Source organism: Punica granatum, chromosome 8 (genome assembly GCF_007655135.1).
Source record: "Punica granatum isolate Tunisia-2019 chromosome 8, ASM765513v2, whole genome shotgun sequence".
NCBI lineage: Eukaryota > Viridiplantae > Streptophyta > Magnoliopsida > Myrtales > Lythraceae > Punica > Punica granatum.
Window position 1 is genome coordinate 21,185,682 of NC_045134.1, and position 6,204 is coordinate 21,191,885.

A 6,204-nucleotide genomic window follows, 5' to 3' on the forward strand; every position below is an offset into this window, starting at 1 on the left:
AATCGCTACCGGAGTAGGCGGCTGAAGCTGCTCGGTTTGCTCTGCTCGACGATTCTGGGATCGGGGGAAGCTGCATCGCGAGTGAGGTGCGAGCCACAGATTAGTAATTTGATAATAAAATGGAGGGTATTTTCGGGTTTTCTCACCTTATTACTTATGGAGAATAGCTATTCATCATGTCGATAGGACTAATAGCCATTCCTTATGAAATCCTGAAAACCAGTCCGACCCGGAATGGATATTACTGATGTCCATGTTTTCAAATGTCGGAATGACTATTCCGCACGGAATAGGTAGGGAAAGGAATTACATTTCAAGCAAACCAGACATGCCCTTAGAAAAACTTACGCCCATCTCCTCAGTTGCCTGCCCCCAATGCATGTGCCCTCAGCTATGTCGCCTCTGCAATCTGTACCTCTGCTCAGCCTTTCCCCGCTGCCTGCTCTCGCTCAGCCAGGCACTCCTCACCCATTAGCACTGTGGCGTGCCCGACATCACTCGAATCTGTCCAGACTCATTTTGGGCCGAGGCCGACCTCGACTTTCCATCTGTCGCTCGGGCACAGCGGAGGCAAGAAATGATTTTACTTTCACACTCACTTAGACGATTTTCTGGTGATTTTCCAAAACATTCTGCTTCAGCCTTCTTTGATCGTCGCTCGCTGCATAGATCGTTCATTTTATGGCTTTGCTACTCTTTTGCAGTTGGTACTCCATGGTTTGCCTCCCCTTGCCCGCTGGGTGTTCGATGAAATTCTGTATATACTTCCTAATTTTTTTATGTGTGCATTTAGCAGTTGGCCATGTTTAAAGGGTAGATGAAGACCCCACCAGTTCAGCCTCCGCCACGAAACAATCTCTCCTTGTGGCCACCAGGCAGGGAACCCCGGTTTCTCGGAGGACGGTAAGTTCCCGTTAAGTGAAAAAAAGAACTTTCATCTCTTGTGGAGTGATTTTGTGGTTTTGGCCAGCCAAATTATGAAACTTTATTCTGCTTCACTCTGGGGTGATAGCAAAAGATATTCTGAACTATAGCCCAAATTAAATTTGATAGTCGTAATTGGTAGAATCGTCCTATTTGACCAGCTCGCCTTTGGGCTTCTGTTGAGCCCTAGTCTTCTATGATCCTCTGATCATTGGTTTAAGTCTGGTTGAGAGAGAATTGTCTGGTTCGACTGGAGGCTGATAACTCATTGGGGTCAACATTTCTTCTCGTGCTGCTTAATGAAAATCGAGAAGCATATCCGGAAGTTCTTTCAAACTGAGGCAAAGTAATGGATTTTATGGGCAGGCTGTCTGTTTGCATATCCCAATTTATGTTGGGTGCAGTATAGAACCACGCAATGAAGTTACACTTCCACTGTAGGGTTTGATCAATTGGAACAAAATACTTTCTGTAAACCTTTTATCTCTTGTGCCAGTGTTGGTGATTTTGGTTTTTTAGTTGGTCAAATTATGCTCTGATAGCAAAGTATGCTATGAATTATAACACAGATTAGTCTGGATAGTTGGGATTGATAGTACTATCTTGTTCATCTTAAGGCTGATAATGCCTTGAAACCAATATTTCTTATGCTGCTTAGTGAAAATCCATACCCTTTTGTCGGAAATATTTTCAACAGAAGCGAAGTAATGAACTGTGCTTGGCAGACTGTTTATATGCATTTCCTTATGGATCTTGTCTGCATTGTAGAACCAACCAATGAAGTTACAATTCCACGATAATATTCAAAGATTTGGAACAAAATGCTTTGTGGGGTTGATTTTGTGTTTTTAGTTGGCCAAATTATGAAACTTTTTTGTGCTTAACTCTGATATGATGGCAAACGGATGCTATGAATTATAACACTGACCAATTTGAATTGTTAAGATTGGTAGTGCTGTCCTATTCGTCTCGAGGCAGACAACGCATTGAAATTGACATTTCCTTTTGTGTTGCTTAATGAAACTCGAGAACTCATTTAGACTTTGGCGAAGTAATGAACTTTGATTGGGAGATTGTCAATTTGCATTTCCTAATTTATGTTGCGTGCCATGTAGAACTAACCAATGAAGTTACACTTTTGATAGCATTCGGCCATTTCGATCAAAATACTTAGTGTGAAAGGTTTTTTTTTTGCCCCCAGTTTTACCTCTTCTCTTTTGCCTCTGCAGTCGTGCAATTATTGAGTATCCATAGATGTTGAATTTTCTCTGGTTAGCAACTGATGACTATTCTCACTTTGCATTTGCCCAAATGATTACTGCTATGAGGCTTTGCTACCAGCTTCCTTCTGAAATTATATGAAAAGTATTGTGCCTTGGGAGTTAGAGATCCCCTCAAAAGCTTAAACCACATACTTTCTTCTTGTTAAGTAGGCAAGGAATTTTTAAAATCTTTTTGTTGGTTGGAAATTCTACTCACTCATAGGCAATTAAATGCCATTCTTTATTTTTTCTGTATGTATCTTCTATATCTATTGTATATTTAGCACTTAGCATGATCAACATTCTTTCCTTTTTTTGGCCATTCACACCAGATTGCTCTAAATATCGACGCTCTTATGATAGAATCCGGTACGCAACTTAACCGTACAACAAAAACGGGCACGGGCCAAGGCTGCAATTGAAAGCCGAAAAATAAGCATGAACATCTCAATCACCTTGCACCGCTGAAGGTATGAGCAATTGCTCATTTTCGCTCGCTTTTGCGAAGTAACATTACTTGCCCCCAACAGTGTTATTCCTTCTGGACACTTACTGGATCTACTTTCACAGACTTGACCTTCATTTTCCTTTTCTGTTCTCATATATGACTTCAGTGCTTTTGCAGTTCTCTGACCGAGCCAATAGTTCGTGAGTGCATATATTTTCCATCTACATTTCGCTTAGAGAATATTACTTGCCAGTTACTTCTTCTACCTTTTTACTGAGTGCCTATAAGTGGACTGCAGCTAGAAACTAGGAATCATAAAAAGCACCTTCTGCTTTACTTTAACCATAAGTATTTCGGATGTGCAAGCTTCTTTCATGTTCACTCCATATGGGTGAATTTTTTTTTTCTCTGTGGGTTAAGTGGTTTATTTTAATAAATAGTTTAAGACCAAAAAATATATACCAAACCCCCTACACGAAACCAATAACCGCAGCTGAGCAGAACCCAACTAATTACATTTCAACCTCAAAACAGATGATTCATGCTTGTTCGTCAATCCCGGTTCTGCATCCATGCTTCTCCATGCTGCTTATGTGGCTGCACAGGGGAAGAAGATATGTTCTCAGGTCTCCACTTCATAATCAAAACTCACATTGTGCTGATAACATGTGAATAGAGAATGTGAAACTGAGCATGCTTTTTTGGTTGCATAGACAACCAAGCATCGTGGCAAAATACGTTTTTCCTCCATTTTCTCTAATTCCACTAACACGCTTTTGGAAGTTTTTAGAGTCCTGAAAGATATGCCTTTAGTTATGTGTTTTATCAAAAAGGCTGCTGAAAAGGAGCCTAAATATTCTCTATGTCAATTCCAAACCCTATAGTTCTATTCCTTAAAACTCCGTTGACCTTTGGCAGGCCAACTTCTTCCCATTTAACTTTTGCTCCATCTGCACACTCAAAACTACTACGCTTACGATGAATTGTATGTGTATTACCTTTCTTTTTGTTTTTTGGAAAAATGCAGTTTGCACCAACTGTAGTCGTGCTAAAAGTAAAATAGTTATCTACATAGGAGTAAAAAGGTGACTCATATTTAGTCCTTTTTGTCACACCGATACTCATATAAATCCTCAAATGAAATCTCCTGACAATAATCAGTTTATCAAACTTTCATAAAATCAAACATTAAAATCCCAATCAACTATACCATCCATACATCTTGTGAATTATTGACATCAATTTTATCTTTTGCTTACTATATTTTCTTCCTGGTTTGCTTTATGATTTTCTGGAGGTAAGGAGCGTGGAATTCGCCAAACCAACTGGTTGGGTCTACATATCCCTTTCCAAGAATGATCCTCTATAAGGTCTCAGGTTATACTTTCTTGGCCTCTAGTTAGTCTTAACTAGTCTCTGCAAGAAGAATAGTATGTAGCTCTCACCGTTCTGTTGTATAAACTTGGAGCTGTTTTGAGTTATATTCTAATTTAGGGGATTTTTTGTCACAGATGTCCACAGTTAGATTTCAGTTAATTGGTATTAGATAATTCTCTGCTGTTGAGAACTTATACATAAATGAATTTTGAAATAATACAACTTCTTGAACACATTAACTGAGAGCACTTGATGATTGTAAGCAGCTTCTGAAAAGATAGAATGGTGGCTCAACAAGATTGATTCAGTTTTGTAACCTTCTGTATTAGAGCTAACATATTTTGTTTCGCTTGAAATGTCACAAAGCAGTAATAAACTGAGTGCTTCAGGAGAACCTTGAAGAATGGATCTAACAGATTGAAATATCAATTTAATTACAAGAGATGGCTTGTTTATTTATTTTCTTTTAGCATATGAAATTCACATTTTGACACCTAAGATTCCATAACGAGTAGATACTTCTGCGGGAACATAGTAGATGTTCTGGTTACATACATTAAGAGATGTTTTTTTCCCATACTTGCCGCATTCAGTTCTGCTATTTTTGCACCGTCTGATTGACCTGAACAACATAAACTGATCCCCTCAACCCCATTTTCATTACTCATGGGATAGAATCAAATTATCTAGTTTTAACAATTGGTTGAAAGAGAATCTTGAGCTTAAACTCTATTTTTTTCTTTTAAGATGTGCAATATTATCGTGTTTTACTTAATTTGAGAATGCATGTGATTTCATTCTACGATAGGAGATCATTTTGCCTTTGCTCGGATAGGGAAACCTTTGTAAACACTTATGTTTCAAATAGCTATTCTTTCAAATAATCTAAACAGAATGGATACCTGCATGCGCCAGATCAAAGTTTATGGCCCTGGACCATTAGTATTATCAGTAAAATATTTCCAGCACGTAAATTTTATTTATTAAGTTTCCTTTATTTTGACTATTTACTTAGCCCCTTATAATGTCTAGCACTCTACCAATCTTCTAGCTTCTTTGACTTTCCTTGCAGGAATCCTATCCTTGACTGCCATTTCAATTCATCTCAGCGAAGTTCAAGACACGCTTTTATGAGATAACATGAATGTAACCCTGTTGACAAAGATGATGCAGAATGAAAGTCTCTCCATTGAATTTATTAGGCCAGTCAAAATTGCAAGTCGAGTAAGTTAGCTCTATATTGTAAATGTTTCCCCTCAGAAGAAGTTCAGGAGTTTTGGCCTGTACTCAGGTGATATTTGATTCTGTTGGTGTAGGAGTTATATGAGTGTGCTTGTGCAATCTTGAAAGATAGGTAACGATTTGATTTATACATCAAAAAAGTAAAATATGGATTCATATGTAAATTTTTTTTTACAGCTGTTTAATTGAGCAATCTCTGTGGATACGCTAAACTGTCTTTCCTAGTGGATTTAGCTATTGAAGCAGTCTGCTAGGCCTGCTTAGCCACAAGGCACAACCCATTTCAGCCGTTTAGGCAGTTGGTGCAGCCGATATCACTGTCCAGTATTTACATTGGACAAAGTGCTAAGGTAATTATTGTCCTTCCCTGTACTTTAGATTGGTGCTCGAGCTACCAATCCCGACATTGAATTAGGCTAATATACTACATTTTAGTCCTTGGGTCTTGATCTATAGTCTTGTGCTCTCTTTTATTCAAGTTCCATTGTTCTTGAAGTTTTTTTTTTTTTTCGCTAACCCGGGGTGTCCAGGCTTCGCCCGACTAATCCTCGGGGCTCTGTGAACCCCCGGTGGCGCATAGAGCGGGTAATTATGCCAAAGGCGCTCCGGTGGCCCTAAGGGGATTCGAACCCGGAATCGGGTGCAAGTTTAGGCGCACCTTAATCACTAGGCCAAACCCCTTGGGGTTCATCGTTCTTGAAGTTGAACATTTCTAAACCAGCCTCCTCGATCTTTGAGCCTACAAGCTGTTTGCTTATATTGCTCCTTCTATTCCGTGCATATGCATCTGAAATGCAGTCACCCTAATTAGTGTTAAGTTTTACTTAAGGCACATTCTGACACTCAAGTTTGATTTTTATTTTTTTTTGGTGAGTTTCTTGCAATCATGTTTATATATGGAGGTAAGAATTGACAAGTTTAATAATAAATATTGCAATCGGATTCTTTATT

General features: G+C 38.8%; 1 long non-coding RNA gene across 4 annotated transcripts; it reads left to right on the forward strand.

Annotated features, from left to right (window-relative positions):
* The first annotated feature begins 313 nt into the window (after positions 1-313).
* LOC116188302 lies at positions 314-6,204 on the forward strand. 4 transcript variants are annotated; one of them, XR_004152233.1, is made up of 5 exons: positions 314-614; positions 705-903; positions 2,519-2,656; positions 3,169-4,011; positions 5,084-5,446. It is a non-coding gene; the product is annotated as an uncharacterized LOC116188302 (long non-coding RNA). The 4 variants fall into 4 exon arrangements; XR_004152231.1 differs by adding an exon at positions 5,784-6,204 and having other exon boundaries at positions 315-614; positions 2,519-4,011; positions 5,084-5,603; XR_004152232.1 differs by having other exon boundaries at positions 2,519-4,004.